Genomic DNA, 17,251 nt, shown 5'->3' on the forward strand with positions numbered 1-17,251 from the left:
TTACTGCATACAGTTTCTAAAATCAGCCCTCTTTGATTAGGTTCCTCCTATGAAACATGTGATTTTGAAACTGACCTGTGCAATATGATACATGATGGGGATTTACAGATTGGATGGACTAGGAGAAATGGCCTGACCTGCATGAGAGCTCCACACTCTGACCACAATGGCAATAAAACTGGTAAGAGTCCCCTATATTTTTAAAAAGTACCAACCATATCTATGTGCACTCCCACCCATTGGATTTCACCAACTTAAAAATACTCATGTCTTGTTGGATGAATTGCATTCAGCAACAACAACAAAAGGTTTGCAATTATGTTGTGTGAGGTAGAATCTTTTGTGTCTAGGGATGGTTAGTTGATAGTTTATCATCACATTGTTTCTGAAATGTTAGGTCAATCATGGGCAAAAGTGTATGCCTATTTTGCCTTTCCAAATGCGCAATTAGTTATATAATTAGTCACTAGGTTGTGCAATAACCACAATTGCATGCATTTTCTGAAAGTGCAGGCCTATTCTTCTGATATTCATACTGCTGTGCTGGAGGCTGGATGGCTCCTAGCAAGCCTGTCTTTGATCTATAGGCAATCATAAGCCTAACTGAAGCTGAGGGATGCTAGCCATCTTTCATTCAGGCTAAATGAGGGAACAATTAAATTTCCCTTTATTTAGTGATAGCTGAAACAATGGAAATTGCTGCCCATGGAGTAGACTGAATGCAAAGGCAGGATCTGGGGATTACTTGATGCAGCTGTGTGTATGCCTTTGTGTCAGAAGCAGCCAGAAAGTGAGCAGAGTAGTAAAAAACCAGGAGACAGCAAAAGAAGCACTTACAGTGTAGCCCTGCGGGAAAACCAAGCGAGACAGTTTCTTGTATGGAGTGCTGGCTGGAAAGACAGGCTTGGCAACTGCATTCTGTTTTTTGATCCCTCTCTGTTCAGAGAAACAGGACTTTATATATATATCTTTGTAAATAAACAGTATTGCACCCAAGAAATACACAACTCTATCATCATTTTCTCTTCCTGATGGAAATAGCCAATATTTGGGGCCTGGCAAACCACTCGGTCCACACATGGTGACATTATTATAGTATTTAAAACATGTCTGAAACCAACATTAAGAAAGGATATTGGAGTATGTGTACATTGTAGGGGCAACAGAGATTTCACTTGTAGTGGGAGTGGAGAACTACAAACCAAGTAATACCATCAACTCATTTTTCATAGGCCAAAATAGTTTTCAGAACATGATATCAATACTACATATGGCCACTACTGCCTTCGGCCATATTTGAATTGGTGACGTAAAAGTGAATAATTGAAAAAAAATCTCTTCCTTTTTGAAACCTGCAGAATGAAATTTTTTTTAAAATGTCAAACTTTTTTTCATGAAAAATCTTTACCACTTTTCAACAAGCTCTAATTTCATAGTGGAGGGTCCTCCACTAAGACACTAGAAACCCAACACTCAGTCCAGAAACTCTGAATCATGTGTGCAGTCTCATTAGGTCAATGGAACTGTTCAAGACATGAGTAAGAACTACTGGCTTGATTTCTCAAAGGAAGCAGTGGGAGCTCAGCATTTTTTAAAATAAGCCCTATTTGCGTAAGTATTGGGATGTGTAGCTGTTGGCTCAAACACCCCAGCTAATGTCAGGCACCATGTTGATAGACCTGGTTTTTATTTCAAGGACCTAATCGTGAAGTGTTTTATCTTTATAATAATAATTAATAACTTTTAGCTCTTTCATTGCATTTATCAAAAAGAGAGAGATCCCCTGCCTCCCCCCCAAAAAACAAAACAAAACAAAAACCCACAACAAAAAAAACCCAGAAATTAATTGAAAAATAGCATTGGGTATGCAGTAAAAATATAGTATATTCTGCGCAGGAAGCAGAATTCTGCAACAGAAGAAGTTTCCAAAGAGTCTTAAAGTGAAAGCCTCATGGACAGCACTACATAGCAATCTTATCTGGAGATGGCAAAAGCCTGGATAACTGTGGCGGGGCCTACATCTAAAAGAGAAGATTACAACTACCTTGCCAAACAATAAGAATAAAGCATGGCTAACCTATCTAGACATTCAGAATCAGCTGAAAATTTAATAGGATCCATCAGTTGCAATTCTAAGTAACAAAAGGTGGACAGAGCTCTTCAATTAGTAGGACAGAGATCACCTGTGCAATTTCTTCCAGTTGTTTTACCTGGCCAACCAGCATCATCTCTCCCATATCCAAATTAAGCTACATCTGCTAATCCCCTACCACCCAAGCCACAACTTTGGCCAAACACTGCAAAGCTTGAATAATTGCATTCTGAGCATGCTGATTGCATTACAATCCAGATGATCCACTGTATACTCACATAAATGAGAATAGAATCCGGCCCTCTTATTGCTGTTTTAGTTGTTAATCTAAGAAGAGGGACCAAACTGTAGTCTTCTCATTTTCTGTAGATGTTGGTTCTGATTGTTTAGGGGATTTGAACGTTTATCTGCTTACGGTAACTTTTGAGGCTTGTGGCCTTTCTCCCCTTGGTGATTTAACCTGCATTTACTTTGTAATTTGTTTTACTATGGTTACTGCACAGACACTGGAAAAAGCATTTGTATAATGAGAAGTGAGTCCCAGGGCACACTAATAAGGGGAACAATTCTTGCCATCATAGTAAGTAATTCATAGTAGTATAAGATCAAAGTTCACCGTGAAGCGTTTATTCCTACAAAGATTTACATAATCATTTACTAGGACCCCCTTAGCATTAACTTTGTCTCTTCCTGGCTGTTACTACTCTGTGAAATTTTGTTAATAGAGAAAGTAATGACCATATTTTAATGCCCCAGGTGTACATACTAAGACCCTTTTACTCTACCTTATTGTAGTATTTTTTAATGTGCTTTATAAACAACTCCTTAAACTGTGATTTAACACTGTAAAATGTTCAGGAAGTGAAACCTGATCGTGTTTTGTTACTTTTAGATGCACTGTATTTAGATAGAGCTGGTTTTTAATCGACTGACTTTAAAAGTTCATTAAAGTGAAAGTCTGGTAGAATTAACTAGAATCAGGCTTAGGGCTCAATTGCATCATCAAGTCACAGTTCAATTTGGGGAGGAAGTGGGCTGCTCCAGCTGGAGCTCCATGGAAGCCCTGCGAGACACACAGACGGTTGGAATGCAAAGAGTATGGCCATTCCTATGCCCTTTGACAGGCTATAGCATGCCCTTTTAATGTGAGGGAAGAGCTCCAGTGGGCAATAGAGTGTAGCCAGACCACAGTTCTACCCCCTCTTCGTCTGTTGTTTCTACAGTCTTGGTATACTTGAGTTGTCCTTATGATCGGGTGAATGCAAGGACTATGACTGCACCTGTCTCCCTACCTCCTAGAGTGTGAGTGGAAAGGCTTCTTGACTCAAGGGTCAAGCACAGTTAAGTCCAAAGCTTGTAGGCAGATGCTGTTTAAATTTCGCAGTATACATCCATGACAGTGCACCATCTAATGTTTTGTATGCTTGTGTGGATATAACCTCTAGGCAACGAGACGTATAAGAATAATTTTTAAGTCAGATAATGACTTAGGCAGAGCAGACTTTACTGGGGATATACTCAGCTTTTAAAGAGGGAACTGCCTCACAGCTGACAAATATTTTTCCAAGATCTAACTATACATTCCTATACACTCACAAAATGTAACATACCATTTGGGGACTCCCAATTATGATATATACTTTAGAGTTAATCTAAGCTGTTATTCCAGTCCTGGATCCTCTTAATTAGTGAATTCCCAGTTGTATGGAGGGATGCTAAATCTGGATGGTGGTTTAATGCAGTTGATAAATATCTAGGGATTAGAAAGAAATCTCCTATTGTATGTATTTAATGTGCTTTGCTTCTGTGGGGACATCATTTTTTTTCTCTAAAATGTTCACATTGAAGCCCATATGGTTTCTCCTAGTGATGGAGCATCCTCTCACTCTCTACCCAGCCTATCAATCACACCATGTGCATGCAACAGTTAGAGGACTGCAATTTAAGTGGCCTTATAGGAATTTGAGGGAGAAAAACGAGGGGAAAAGAAGATGTATGAGATTTTCCTTGCTCCCTCCTTGTGCGCCCATATGCAGGATTTAGCATAGCTGCAAACCTCATGTTTGGGAAGAGCAAGAACTCCATAAATCTAGCTCCAGGTGCTGCACTTGATATCCCTACCACCTGCTTTGGGGTATCAAAGATGGATAAAAGCGGGGTCACTGCCTTGCACCAGCCAGTGGAGCTGGCCCTACTTTGGGAGAAGTACATGTTGTCATCTTTCAAAGGCACTTGTGCTTCTGGAAATATTGTATTTGTGATGAGGCCAGTTACTTTGGGAGCACCAGTAGTGTGATGCACTTCCACACTGCCTCTAATAAGGGCAATGCCTGTATAGTTCCAATTGGGCACACATTAAACCATCATTTTAGCAAAGGTTGCATTGGAGCACAAACACAGAGGTTCCACTTGATATACATATACTAAGCATATTCCTGAGCACCATTTCCTTAAGGATCTTGAATTGTAGCAATAAATCTAAGCTTTGCAGGCTACAGGCAATTTCACTCATTCATGAAATAGGAAATCCATTTGATAATCATGACTTAAACTTTTTGATCAATTTTTTTTTTCTGAGTTAATCTGGGCTGTCCTCTGACATTGTATACTTATAAACGGATTGATTCCTTGATTAATATATGAGCTATTTTGGAAAATCAGGTGGGATTTAAAGAAGAGTGATGTATCAGTGTTTAAAGTCAGCACAAGCTCAGTGCACAGTAGCTAGAAGTGAGATATGGATCATTTGAAAAAATCATAATCTGTTCATGTCAAAATAGGTAGTCTAAAAGACCTGCAAAATGAATGGTATGAAAGGAAAGAAGAAATATTTGTAATTAAACCGATAGGAAAACAGTGATTACTGGAGTCTGAGGCTTCAAAGGTGTCATCCTTACTTTCTCTGCCTCTGATGCTTTAAGAGAGCAAAATAAAAATTTATGGAAGACAATGGCAAATACATATATAGTGGCTTTCCAAAAATCTGCTTTCTGTGTGACCTTAAACTAACATCCCATTTTATTACTGAGGTTGGAAGCAGTTTTCTGGAATATACTTAAGGAAAGAGTTATACACAAGTGCTGGGTGAACCTCACTTATGGCTTGATCCAAAAGCCCATTGAAATGAATGGAAGGACTCCCATTGACCGTCGGCTCTATTACCAGAGGCCTGGTAACACTTCCTATTAAGGTTGCCTAACACTTCCCATTATAAGACCCTGTTTTCAGTTGCTTATAACTTTGCCAGTCTTAAACAGTTTGGGCTGAAACTTATCATGTTGGGTGTCTTTCTCAGGCTGAACATTTATGAAAAATTTTCACCAAAATGGCCCAGCCATTTCTGAGAACAAGTCTAGAGAAAAATAGATTGTTTTGCTCATGTTAAAAAAAATTCTGGTGATCTTTTCTTTGAGTTGCTCAATTCCCCCGTGCTTTGGAGCAGGATTTTCAAACATGGCTGGGGGGTGGGAGGTGGCCTTTGTGTCAGGATGTACCTTGTGACATCTCCATGAAAATCTGCCCAAATTTATCAGTTACTGAGCCACTGAAAAATCAGTTTGCACATGCTCAGTGTGATTTTTGCTAGAGCTTTACAGCTAGATTGCCCAAAGATTCCATCTGCACTGGGCATGCTCCATCCCAGGACTGTGCTGGGCTTTCCCTAAAGTTGCGGCTCTGTGCTGCTGCAGGTGGAGCCAGGCAGGGGAACTGAGAGCAGGAAGATGGTGTCCTCTGTGCTGCCAATGGACGCCTCCTGCTGGGCTCAGAAAGCATACCTGATTCACATGCAAAGGGGACAAGAGCCTGATGGGGGTTGGAGGGAAGTAGATTGGGGCAAGGATCTTGGTGGTGGGAGGACACTGCCACTAACTGGAGGTTGTCAGGGGGAGGCGGAGAGGGAAACTGGGAGGTAAGGTGGGGGGATGTTAGGACTGGGAACTGGGGGGGAGGAACTGGGAGCAAGGGAGGAGAGACTAGAACTAGCTGGGCAAGGAGGCTGGGACAGGCTAGGTGAGGCGAATGTAACTGGTATGAGGAGCCAGGGGAAGACAGGACTGGGTTGGGGATAGGTTGAACGGGATTGAGAAGAAGGTGACATGCTTGGGTGGACCAGGGGTAGGGAGGAAAAGGGGAGGAATGGGCAAAAAAGTCTGTACTCACTAGAGCACCCTCACCTCCAGTTTAATGCAATCCAAGATCCCTGAGTCTCTCTCTTCCTCTTCTTTGACAGCAAATACTTGTAAAACCTACTGACTAGGGCTGGTCCATGGAATTTCTGATTTTTCGATTTGCATTTTTAAAAACCTAGAAAATTGTAAACAAAAATAAACTATGTTAAAAGAACATGTTAAAGTTGCAAAGTCATGCCCTCAACCTTAATTCTGACATTTCCTAACTTTTATCTGTGCAACCTTAATTTGTCCCAATTGTGCATATGCCTGATGATACAGTCTTTAATTACAACAATTTTTTCCATAGGATTCCTGCCTCATTCAATGGACAGGATGGATGGTGCTCAAAAGGGTGTAGTGAAAATTAAATTAAGTAATATTTAGCATTCAGGTACTATAGTAATGTGCACCATCAAAAAGCCCACGAGGGAATTATTAATTATGTTTACAGAGCAGGGTTTGCATAGTGTACAGTTAATAAGGCCCAGGCCCTCACATTAATCAGTGAGTAGAATACAAAACTTTCATTCTTTTATATATAAAAAAATATCCTGGAAAAAGTCCTCTTAAAAATAAATCTCCTCTGTGTAATGTATTTATTTGTTGTTTCCATTCAGTTAGCTTTTCTAATTACAGAATAATGTAATTTTTCTGGTATGTTCTACAGATTTATTAGAAAACCATGGGTTCTTAAACTTTTTTTTTATTCTTACTCTTTTTTTTTAATAGCCTATTTCCTCTCATTTTCCTCTGAAGTGGGCTCATCTCCTGCAACTTTAAGGAGCAGAGTTTTCCTCCCTACTGATCGCAAATACATGTGCCAGGTATTTGGCTACATCTTCCTTTCATTATATTCTTGGTCAGTGTGATTTGCTGGAATAATCAGACCTTTTCTTTGTCCTAGATTACGTTTTACTATTGGATTGGTCAAATGAGGGGAATGTTGATGGTTGGACTCCAAACACATTCTGATGGTACTTTTAAAAACATCTGGCAAGAAGCAGGAGGGCTACAAAACCAATGGAGAACAAATGTGATCACAATCAATAGCACTGACAGGTTTGAGGTTTGTAAATTGCTGTGATGTATGTTTATAATGGGGAGATTAGTATAGATATAGTATAGTATGTGTGAAGAAAAATATAAAAATTATCTTAGATCTGGAAAATGTAAATTGAAGGAGGGATAGATACAATTTTAGCTATTCAAGACCAATATAATTTATTATTGTTTGATCTTATCTTGTGGTGATGTGGAAGCTAAAACTGAAACCCACTTAAAATGTGCTCAAATGTTATAAAGAACAATCACTATTATAACAGGAAAAAGTAAAAAAAGGAAGTGTTATTTACTCCTCATACCACAAGAACTGGAGGTCACCAAATGAAATAATAGGCAGCAGGTTTAAAACGAACAAAAGGAAATATTTCCTCACACAACGCATAGTCAACCTGTGGAACTCCTGCCAGAGGATATTGTGAAGGCCAAGATTGTAACAGGGTTCAAAAAAGAACTGGGTAAGTTCATGAAGGATAGGTCCATCTGTGGCTGTTAGCCAGGATAGGCAGGGATTGCTGTTTGCCAGAGCCTGGGACAGAACTGACAGGATGGATCTATTGATGATTACCTGCACTATTCATTCCCTCTGAAGCATCTGGCACTGGCCACTGTCAGAAGACAGGATTTTGGTCTAGATGGACCATTGGTCTGACCCAGCATGGCCGTACTTATGTTCTTATGATAAACCGGAGAGAGTCCAGAGAAGAACAACAAAAATGATAAAAGGTTTAGAAAAGTTGACCTATAAAGAAAGGTTAAAAAAAAGTGAGTATGTTCAGTCTTGAGAAAAGAAGACTGAGAGGGGACCTGAGAAGTTTTCAGATATATTAAGCGCTGTTACAAAGAGGACAGGGAGGGGAACTGGATAGCTCAAGGAATTGTTAATAGAATATGGAATCTTTTCCCCTCTAATCATAACCAGTTTAGTGGTTAGCAAAAATTTTAACCTTCTGCTGCCTGTTCAGAGGCCATTCTGAAATGAGCTGATGTTCACAGTCCAATTCCTTGAGAACAGGTGTTCACCTTATAAAACAGATCATTACTACTGTTGAAATATCACTGTTTATACTCTTATTAGAGTGGCCAAAGATCTGAGTAGGCACTGACACTGAGGCTATGTCTACACTGACAGCAGCAAAGTCGCTGCCGTCAGATCGACTTATCTGGATTGACTGAGCAGTCAGTGGAGACTTGCTCAGTCGATCCAGAAGTCGACGTACTAAAACCACCTCCTCAAGTGGCGTAGCGCTGCGTCGACGGGAACACAGTTCCTGTCAGCCCAGTGCAGTGAAGATGGCGCGCAGAAGAGAAGCACAGAAGTCGTTGGGAGTTACACGAGTTCTTTGTGTACTTTGCATAACTCCCGTTGACTGTCGCCGAATCGCTGAGGTAAGTGTAGACCAAGCCTGAGCTATCAGCAGACCTGGCACTAGGCATAAGCAGACTAAACAATTTCTTAGGGCCCCATGCAGCTCAAAGGGGCTCCCTATTACATTTTATCACATGAGCTTGCCTGTTTTGGTAGTCGGTGGGTGGGGTGGAGAAAAATATTCCTGCTTAGCCCCCAGTGGGCTAGCTCCAGCACGGAAGTACCCTCTCATCCTTGGAAGTGTTCCCTCCAATTCCAAGGGGAAACATATTGTCAGAATCTTGTCAGTAGTCTTGCAGTGAATATGTCTTTCTGAACCTGTCCTGTGGATGCTTAGAGGATTTCGGTCTCCAGGGCTGTCAAGCTGGCATTTTTCAGGAGCACTGAACTCATGCAAAAATGAAAGGTAGAAAATAACCATTGTGAAATAGTCAGTAGCCATATTGGCTTATTGCCAGCTACAGGGAGTTTTGTTATATTGAGATCTGCACCACTTTAAGCTGCCCATCATAGAATAAACTCAGCACATCCTTTGCCTAGCAGAACTCTTCACTCAGGGTTTTTTCCATAGTTACTTTATGCTGCAAGACCTTCATATTAAATAACATCAGTTTTTGTGAGGTAATAAATGTGATTGGGAAGATAATTGCTGTCCCTGTGATTCAGTCCTGTATTGTGATTGCTTCTGTGTTTGATGTCTTACGGCATATTCCTGCAGTTCGACTGCACAGAAGACTTGCTTGCATGCGAAGACTGACTTCATTGGGAGTCAGCATGTGCACAGGGTCCAGCCATACAGACCAGAACTGCCAGTCAGAGAAAAAGAGAGTGTCATAATCTTAGACATTGTAATGCCTACATCCTGGTGACCACTGGCACTACTCTGTAGTTAGCAATAATAGGTCTAGCAGTGAGATGCTTTGATGTGTTTATGGCAGCAAACTCTATTGCTAAACTTAACAAAGTCTTTCCATCAGAATGACTTCCTTGGCCTTTTGGGCTGACTGTTTCCAAGCTTGGTCTCAGGGAATAGGTAAATATGTGTTGTTCAAAATTCCAGGGGAATCAGTTCAGTTGCTATTAAGTTAAATGAATTGAAAGGGGAATACAGTTTTTGCCATTTGTGTTGAGGAAGACTGTTATAACATTTTTAAAAAGCAAAACAGTAACTGAAGATGTGAAGTAACCATTTAGCACTATCCTTTTCCTCATGGAGTAGGAAACGAAGGCAAGTTTTGAGAGAGAAAAATATAGACTTTGCACTCTTCGAATAGAAAGGTTTAAAGTTATGGCATTGAACCTACTCCTTCTGAGGTCAATTGGATCAAGTCCTTCACTAGTACATATTCAGTAGTGGTTTTTTTTCTTTTCTTTCCTCAGTTTTATATAGATGAGACAAGTTCCCCAAATGTCCCAAGCCAGTATCAAATGTTGGACAAATAGTATATCATTTTTGTTTCAGAATAGTGAAAAGAAGGCAAAGGGAAGGAAATATGCAGGAAATGTACATGTAAAGAAGCCCCACAAACAAAAATTTGCCGATGCTGCTATTTATAAACAATGTTGTTCAGTGTCTATTTTTCCATTCTTGTGCTTTATAATGCAGCAATGTGTTCAAACATGTCAGAGTAATATATAGCAATCTAAAATAATCCCATTCACTGTATGAAAACAGTACATCTTTAAAAGGTTCGTAGGAATTTGGGACATATTTGACCTCATGGGAACCTTTTAATTATACTAATCAGCAAGGCTGCTATTAAAGTACAGTGATGTACAATAAATATTGGTGATCTACCGCTAACCTTTTGCCTGGCTAGGCTGCAGGGAGGTGAAGTTCTTGTAACATCTTGCACTGTATTAAGAGTATTCTTCAAAAGATTCTGTGCGAGGAAGCTTGCAGTCAAACTACCAAGGAAGTATACAGACCGCCTCCTTAGACAGCTGAACTCTCAACCAGGTTTTTCTTCTTTCCGCAATAGCTTTCTTTCATATTGCCTGTGTTCAATATACAGAGCTTCTATTTCCTATCAAAATATCCAGTGTTCACTATATCAGAGTCCGCTTAGATTACCTATTTCCCCAGAGGAGGCATCTGTCATGTTTTTAAAAAAAATAAGGACTAGATTAACCAGTACACGTCAGGTATTTTGTGCAACTCCAGCGATATAAAGAAGTTGTAAACCCAGCTTGGCCAGGCAGTTAAAACAGCTTTATGGCCGCTTTGCCTTGCTGATGCAAAACAGTCAGAGTGTACTAGTGGATATGGCCCCAAAGGTGTTAATCATCAAGTGTCAACAGGGTCAACTGCTATAGAAAGAACTCAGTAGGTACATTTAAAAGTATCCCCTTATGTATGTGTGAGGACATGCACACTCTGTTTTTTTTTTTATTAGTCACAAATTCTGTGAGTGGGTGTTTAGGGGGGCTAGCGGTAGCACAACACTAAATAGTATTCCATATGTTAGTTCTGTAGAATATGATTCTGAAACCACCTCTGATATTTGCTAAACCCAAAACAAGACATTACTTCTCTATTATTACCCAAATCATGAGAATTCTCCCCATCTCTGCTAAGTTAGGGAGGTTAAATCAGATCAGTGCTTTAAATTTTTAAAAAGTGAGTGTATTGAATAACCAGTTAAATTCAACCACATACACAATACTAATTTTGAAATGGTCAAACATTTATCTTATTTGTAAATTTTTAAATTCATATGTTTGTTTTATTTTCCAAGTTATGATCCTGTGCAGAATAGTATTTTTGGAGGCATATTTAAAACCATATAGTATATAAATAAAAATGGAAAATTTGAATATATTACTATAATTACTACATCTTGTGGTTCTAGTGGTGACATAACTCACTAAAGCTTTACATGATATATTTAAACTTCTTTGAATGATATGTATAAATGAGAGATGGTCAGAAGTGGAATTTCTGTGTCATGAGAAATTCTGACATTTCAAAGTTTTTTTCATTACAGATTGGAATGAAACAATGAAATTAAAACATTCACTGCATTTTGATAATACTGAAACATTATAATATCATATAAAATAAACAATATCAGAATTTCAATAACATTTAAGTCAAAACAATTATATAGAATATTAAACTAATATTTCTATAAAATTCAAAACAAAATGAAATAATGTTTTGATATTATCAAAATGAAACAGCTTGACATTAATGAAATGAGAAAGTTACTTTCTCCCATAGAAAATGTTGTCAATATAGATGTGTTCCTGAGAAACAAATAGATTTTTATGAATCTACATGTTCTAACAGAAAATTGTTCCATTTGAATGTTTGTTTTTGGCCAGCTGTCACACAAACGCACAAGATGTCACTGCATCTGAACAACACTGTTATTTCTGAAGAGGCAGCTGCTCCATGTTTTGGCTAGCTGTGGATTTTCTGTAGTATTCATAAGGGAAAATGGTCACTAGTTATTCTACTCTCCACTGTACTGCAGAGGATGGGATATACACGACATGGCTAATTCAATGTAGTTTTGGCAAATTCAGCTATATTCAGTTGTAGATTCAGCTTTGCATATGTGTATAACTAGCTTTGTTGTACACAGGTCACTTACTTTTACACACTAACATTGCCAACATAGTTCAGATGTAGCCAAAAAAAGCGTTAGCATGACTATACGGTAGTTAACATTGTTTCCCTGGAGCAAGGCAAGGAATAAATATAATAGCCCTATCTATGGTTCAGGAATGAAATGCTGTGTGGTATTACCCCAAAATGTTATATTCTCCACTAGCGAGTATTCCAGAACAATCTCTGACATAAATAAGTTACAAAATGTGGCTTTGCAGGTCTATCCCTGAACTTTAAAGCTAATGTTGGGAAGTTTGTTGATTTTGGTATTATCAACTTGACACTGAATAGTCAGGCTAGATTGCACTTTTAGATCTAGCTCTCTGTAAGGGGCACACCATAAGTAGCCCAGTGATTCAGTGTTGTCATTCCTATTATCTCCACTTCAACCTTGCTCCCAGGGGGCAAACAATCTTCTGTTGCCTGTAGCAAATTACTTCTTCACCACCATTTCAGTTCAGCTGCACTGGCCCCCTCATGGTGGTGAGGCAGCGAAGCCTAGGTTCTACCCATTCCCTACCCCTCTCCAACCACTCTCTACTGACCTGTCTGGAGAAGGGGTACTGGATATGCAGTCCCTGCTCTTCCTACTTGCCTGAGGCCAGGATGCGGAAAGGCTGCACAGGGGAAGTGTGCTTGTGTGGTCTTATTCCCCTTATGCTCCTGAGTGGCCATTATAAGCAGGGTCACAATCTAGCCCTAAGTCACTAACAGAAATGCAAGACATCTATGCATAGCTCCAATGATACAGTAGAACTGATGAGAGAAGACCTCCTTTGAGGCATTAGTGATGAAGAGGTGATAATTTTTGCTTCCCAAGCTGCAGTCTTGGGCCCTTCTTTTGATAAAAAGTTTGCTGGCTGGAATGGCATTAAATGTCCTGCCTGGACACTGCTCCAGATCTCTGCCTGGTAAACTTTGAAAATGAAAAAAGAGCACACTTACTATTCCCAGGCCCTGGTGTAAGGAGGGACTTGATAATCCGATAAGTCTTTTCTATCTCTTAACCACCATGACCCTAATTTACTTAGTTCCTCTGAAAGGAATACATTTTTTGTGGTGTGCATGCACCTTTTGGTTATAGTCAACTTAGCTTTTGACCTGGAAGCATGGTTAGGGTGTTTATCCATGGTGACAAAAACCACAATAGTGATTAAAAGCCAGGCTATTAATCCACTGAGAATTTTTTTGTATGACCTGAGCTGCTTTTATTTCAAGTGGAAACTCTACAGTGTATATTCTTTTGTGATTAGACTGTTAGTTCATGTAATGTAACAACTTCTGGGTGTCTGCAGCATGCAGGTATAATTTTTTCCTTTTATGTATGTGAGACAACATGAATGGAATTTCCTCCTAACTTACTGTTAAACATCATGCAGGTTGTCATTCAAGGGACACTTGAGGCCGAGGGACCAGATGACTCCATTGCTATTGATGATATTTCTTTCAGTGGAGGATGTTTTCCAGCACTCGGTAAGAATCCTTTCTTTAACCACCCAAATAATTCTTTCCCCCTTAAGCCAAAAGATAAAATGCAAAAAGGCCATTTTGTACTCAAAAGATTTCTCAACCCCTTAATCATTTTCATGGGGCTTATATTTTATTCCTCCAAACCATCCGCTGTCAGATTTCATCAACACAATCACAAGGAGGGACAATACATACTTAAAAAAAATCTGTTATTATAAATGCCTTAAGAACTTCCTGCATAAATAAGACCAAAAAATCTTCAATAGGCAGGAAAGATCTGCTGTTCTTTGCCTGAGAATTAATGTTTTCAGGCAGCCGAGGAAAGCTGTGGAGCTGACCCTTTTAAAAAAACAAAACAAAAACCCAAACCCTCTAGACACTTTTTGAAACTTTAAGGCCCTGATCATCTGCTGCACTGCAGTTACTTTGTGCTACTCGGCTGCCTCTAAGCAGCCATTTAGTCAGTGTAAGTCAGCCAAGTGCAAACTCCTCAGACACATTAACAGCCTTGGAGTGTCAGAGAAGCCCCATGGATACTCTAGTCTCTCTTGCCTCAAGGATGAGTGTTTCTCTGTGAAAGATGGCCCTTACTCCAAGAATTACAGCAATATTCAGGTTACTCCTATTCCCAAAGGACCAGTCACTTGCCTCAAATCAATTGCACCTTAGATCTCATACCAAAGACAATGCTTGTAAGGCAATCCTATAATAGCCTTATGAAGATTTATTACATTGGAAAAGGAAATTAAAGAGATAATTACAAGGTTTAAAGCAAGTGAATATAGACACACAAATTAGTTAATCTTAGGTTTTAAAAGATAATTAGCAGATCAGATTGTCCTTTAGGGTTAACCCAGACTAAGCAGTTGGGTTATGCATATGAAACACCTTGCCTTCCCTCCCCTCCCCGAGACCCAGTAACACAGAGATCCTTAGTTTCTTTGCTTTGGGGTTTTTATACCCCTCCTGCCATATGCTCTGAGCTGCAAACTCAGTTGATGAGAGCAGTCCACTCTCATGAGGAGGAGAGCAGAACAATAAGAGTCTTTAGTCCTTTTGTTGATGATTCCTCAGTCCAGATGCAGGGAGCTTCCAGTTGTAAGAGCCTACCATAACCTGTCTGGTATTGATGGGTCTTCTTTTTATTTCAGGAGGTGTATAACAGTTTCTGTAAAAGAGCAGCTCTTTACACTAATGTCCCTCTCCTGTATGGCAATTCATAGTCAGAGGCTCACGCCTACATCCACTCAAATATTACATTACAGCTGTAATACAGATATTACAAGTAAGATTAATGCATGCAGCAACTCACAAGCATTGAATAGTCCAAACACTGAACGCTTTCTTATTCTCGTACCTATTTTATCAATATTAACCCACAAGTGAGCCAGATAGATTTCAGTTATGTATTATTAGTGTGCAGTTGAGACATGGGGACCTTGGCATGAGCCAGTGCTTGGTCTGCCAACATCACAATGTTCTCTTCTGGAATGCAGAATTTATGTCTGATATATTTAGCTTTTGCAAACAGTTTTGTGCACTGGAGTCCAAAATAGGAGGTTCCCCTGAGAAGGCAATGAGAACAGACATTTAAAGTAGATGTGCAATCTGATTAACATTTTAGAATGCTGAACTTGTGGATAATGTTATCTTAATTTTAAGAGTCAAATGCAAATCTTTGGTATCCTGATCATTCAGGGCTAGATTAATGTTTATTTCACAGGACATATCTTTCTTTAAACAGGGAAATCAAATTTTAGGTAAAGAAACTTGCGGTGTTACAAGTATCTCCATGCCTCCGCCATCCTGTGTTTGTGAATTGTAGAAGCAAAGTAGGAGGCCAGGTGTACTTATTTATATGCCAGTACCCGCTTGTAATTGTTATCCAGGAAGGCTGATTAAGAGTGCTGGGAACCAAATTAAAGGCTTTGGACATACTTTGAGAATTGAGACTATTCTACAGTGGGCTTTTTACAAGACCAAATTTGAAACCGAGTCAGTGAAACACTCAATGCAGAAATGTAATTTTTCTCTGTCTCTTCCTTGGAGGATTTCTGCAGCTGAGATGGGATAATGGGAGTGGTTTAGAGAGAAAAAAAAAAAAATTTGTCATTTTGGGCAATGAGCCAATATGTCCTTGCTTAATGTACGGATTTCTCAAATAGTATGTGTGTCTCTAAAAATCTACTGGCTTCATTAACAAGCAGGGTTCTTTTAAAGCAAAAACAAACACTAAAAAAGAACCTCTTAAAGAAATAAAGGAGTTAAAATGTGGAACCAAAATTAGACACTTGAATCAATACATTAAATCTAAGTGTTAAGCTTCTCTTACATACATTAATGCAAAGCATGATGTACCCACTGATCTGCTGCAGCAGCACACAGCGCATCAAATATGCTCAAACAGGAACCGTTACTTGTCACAGCTAAATTTAGAGGTGCATTGTAGGTGAGGTGAGAAGTTAACTTCCTGAGATGACATCTCAGGCACCAAAGAGCAGAGAATTGGAAGGGCTTTAATTCCATTCCAGAAAAGAGTTTTACTGCAGAATGTTTTAAATGGAAGGTCAGATTAATGACCCGCTGAGCTGTAAACTCCTTATAGTGCTGGTCTTTGTGAAATGGATGACTAAGAAGACTCTAAATGGAGACTAGTTTAGATTTCATGAAATTTGTGGTGAAACTTAACATTTCTCCAGAAACCCTTTCTGGCACAATACTCTATGTACCAGCCATTCTGCACATGGAGCTACATTGGTGTTCACTGATATAAAACTAAGCTTTTGGGATAATGCACAAATTAGCTTGTTTGGGGAGGGGGGTGTTATTAAAAAAAAAAAAAGGTTTTTGGTCCCAACTCTGCCTGTCCACTCAAAACAGATGTGGTTTTCCCCCAAAACAAGACACAAACACACTACAGGTGATTAATCAATGTTATGGCTCTGAATGGGCTGAAAAAGAGACATGCCCTCTCCACACACACCTCTCCTGCTTCTGTCCTCAGTTCCTTTGCTCCCTCTTCGCTCCCACCTTCCTCTGCTGCACAAGGAACTGCCTTCTGCTATTGCCTTTGCCTACTCAGCTCTCCCCCAGCAATCCTCTCCACACTTCTCCTCTACCTCCCACAGATTTCTTGTACATAGCTCCCTATGCCTGAATTTAAAAATAGCCAAGAATTAAAATGAGAGTTTTATCCAACTTCATAACAAAAATATTTTCTATGGAGACCAAAACATTAGAAAAATGTATTAGACCAGATATATTTAAATATAAAAATCTCAAGACCCGGTTAGTCTTCTCTCTTTTTTTAAAACCAGATAATCAACTAAACTCTGATTATTTAAGTAGACTTACATCCTGTAGTCCTCTTGTAGAAAAATCTCCCATTGAGGTCATCATTAAGCAATGACCGTTGAAATGTCAAACTGCACCCCACTATTCTGAGGCTCGTCCATGTCTGCCATTCAGCAAAA

The 17,251-nt window shown here is 39.4% G+C and overlaps 1 protein-coding gene across 1 annotated transcript in view; it reads left to right on the forward strand.

Moving 5' to 3' along the window:
- The first annotated feature begins 13,768 nt into the window (after positions 1–13,768).
- LOC137162472 (MAM and LDL-receptor class A domain-containing protein 1-like) overlaps positions 13,769–17,251 on the forward strand; it is a 40,436-nt gene continuing 36,953 nt past the window's right edge. The window contains exon 1 of the mRNA XM_067562333.1: positions 13,769–13,781. The gene's annotated coding sequence lies outside the window, so the exon portion shown is untranslated. The remainder of the gene's footprint in view (positions 13,782–17,251) is intronic.

This window comes from Emydura macquarii, unplaced genomic scaffold (genome assembly GCF_026122565.2).
Source record: "Emydura macquarii macquarii isolate MOO-44397 ecotype Brisbane River unplaced genomic scaffold, CSIRO-AGI_Emac_v2 contig_2422, whole genome shotgun sequence".
Classification (NCBI taxonomy): domain Eukaryota; kingdom Metazoa; phylum Chordata; order Testudines; family Chelidae; genus Emydura; species Emydura macquarii.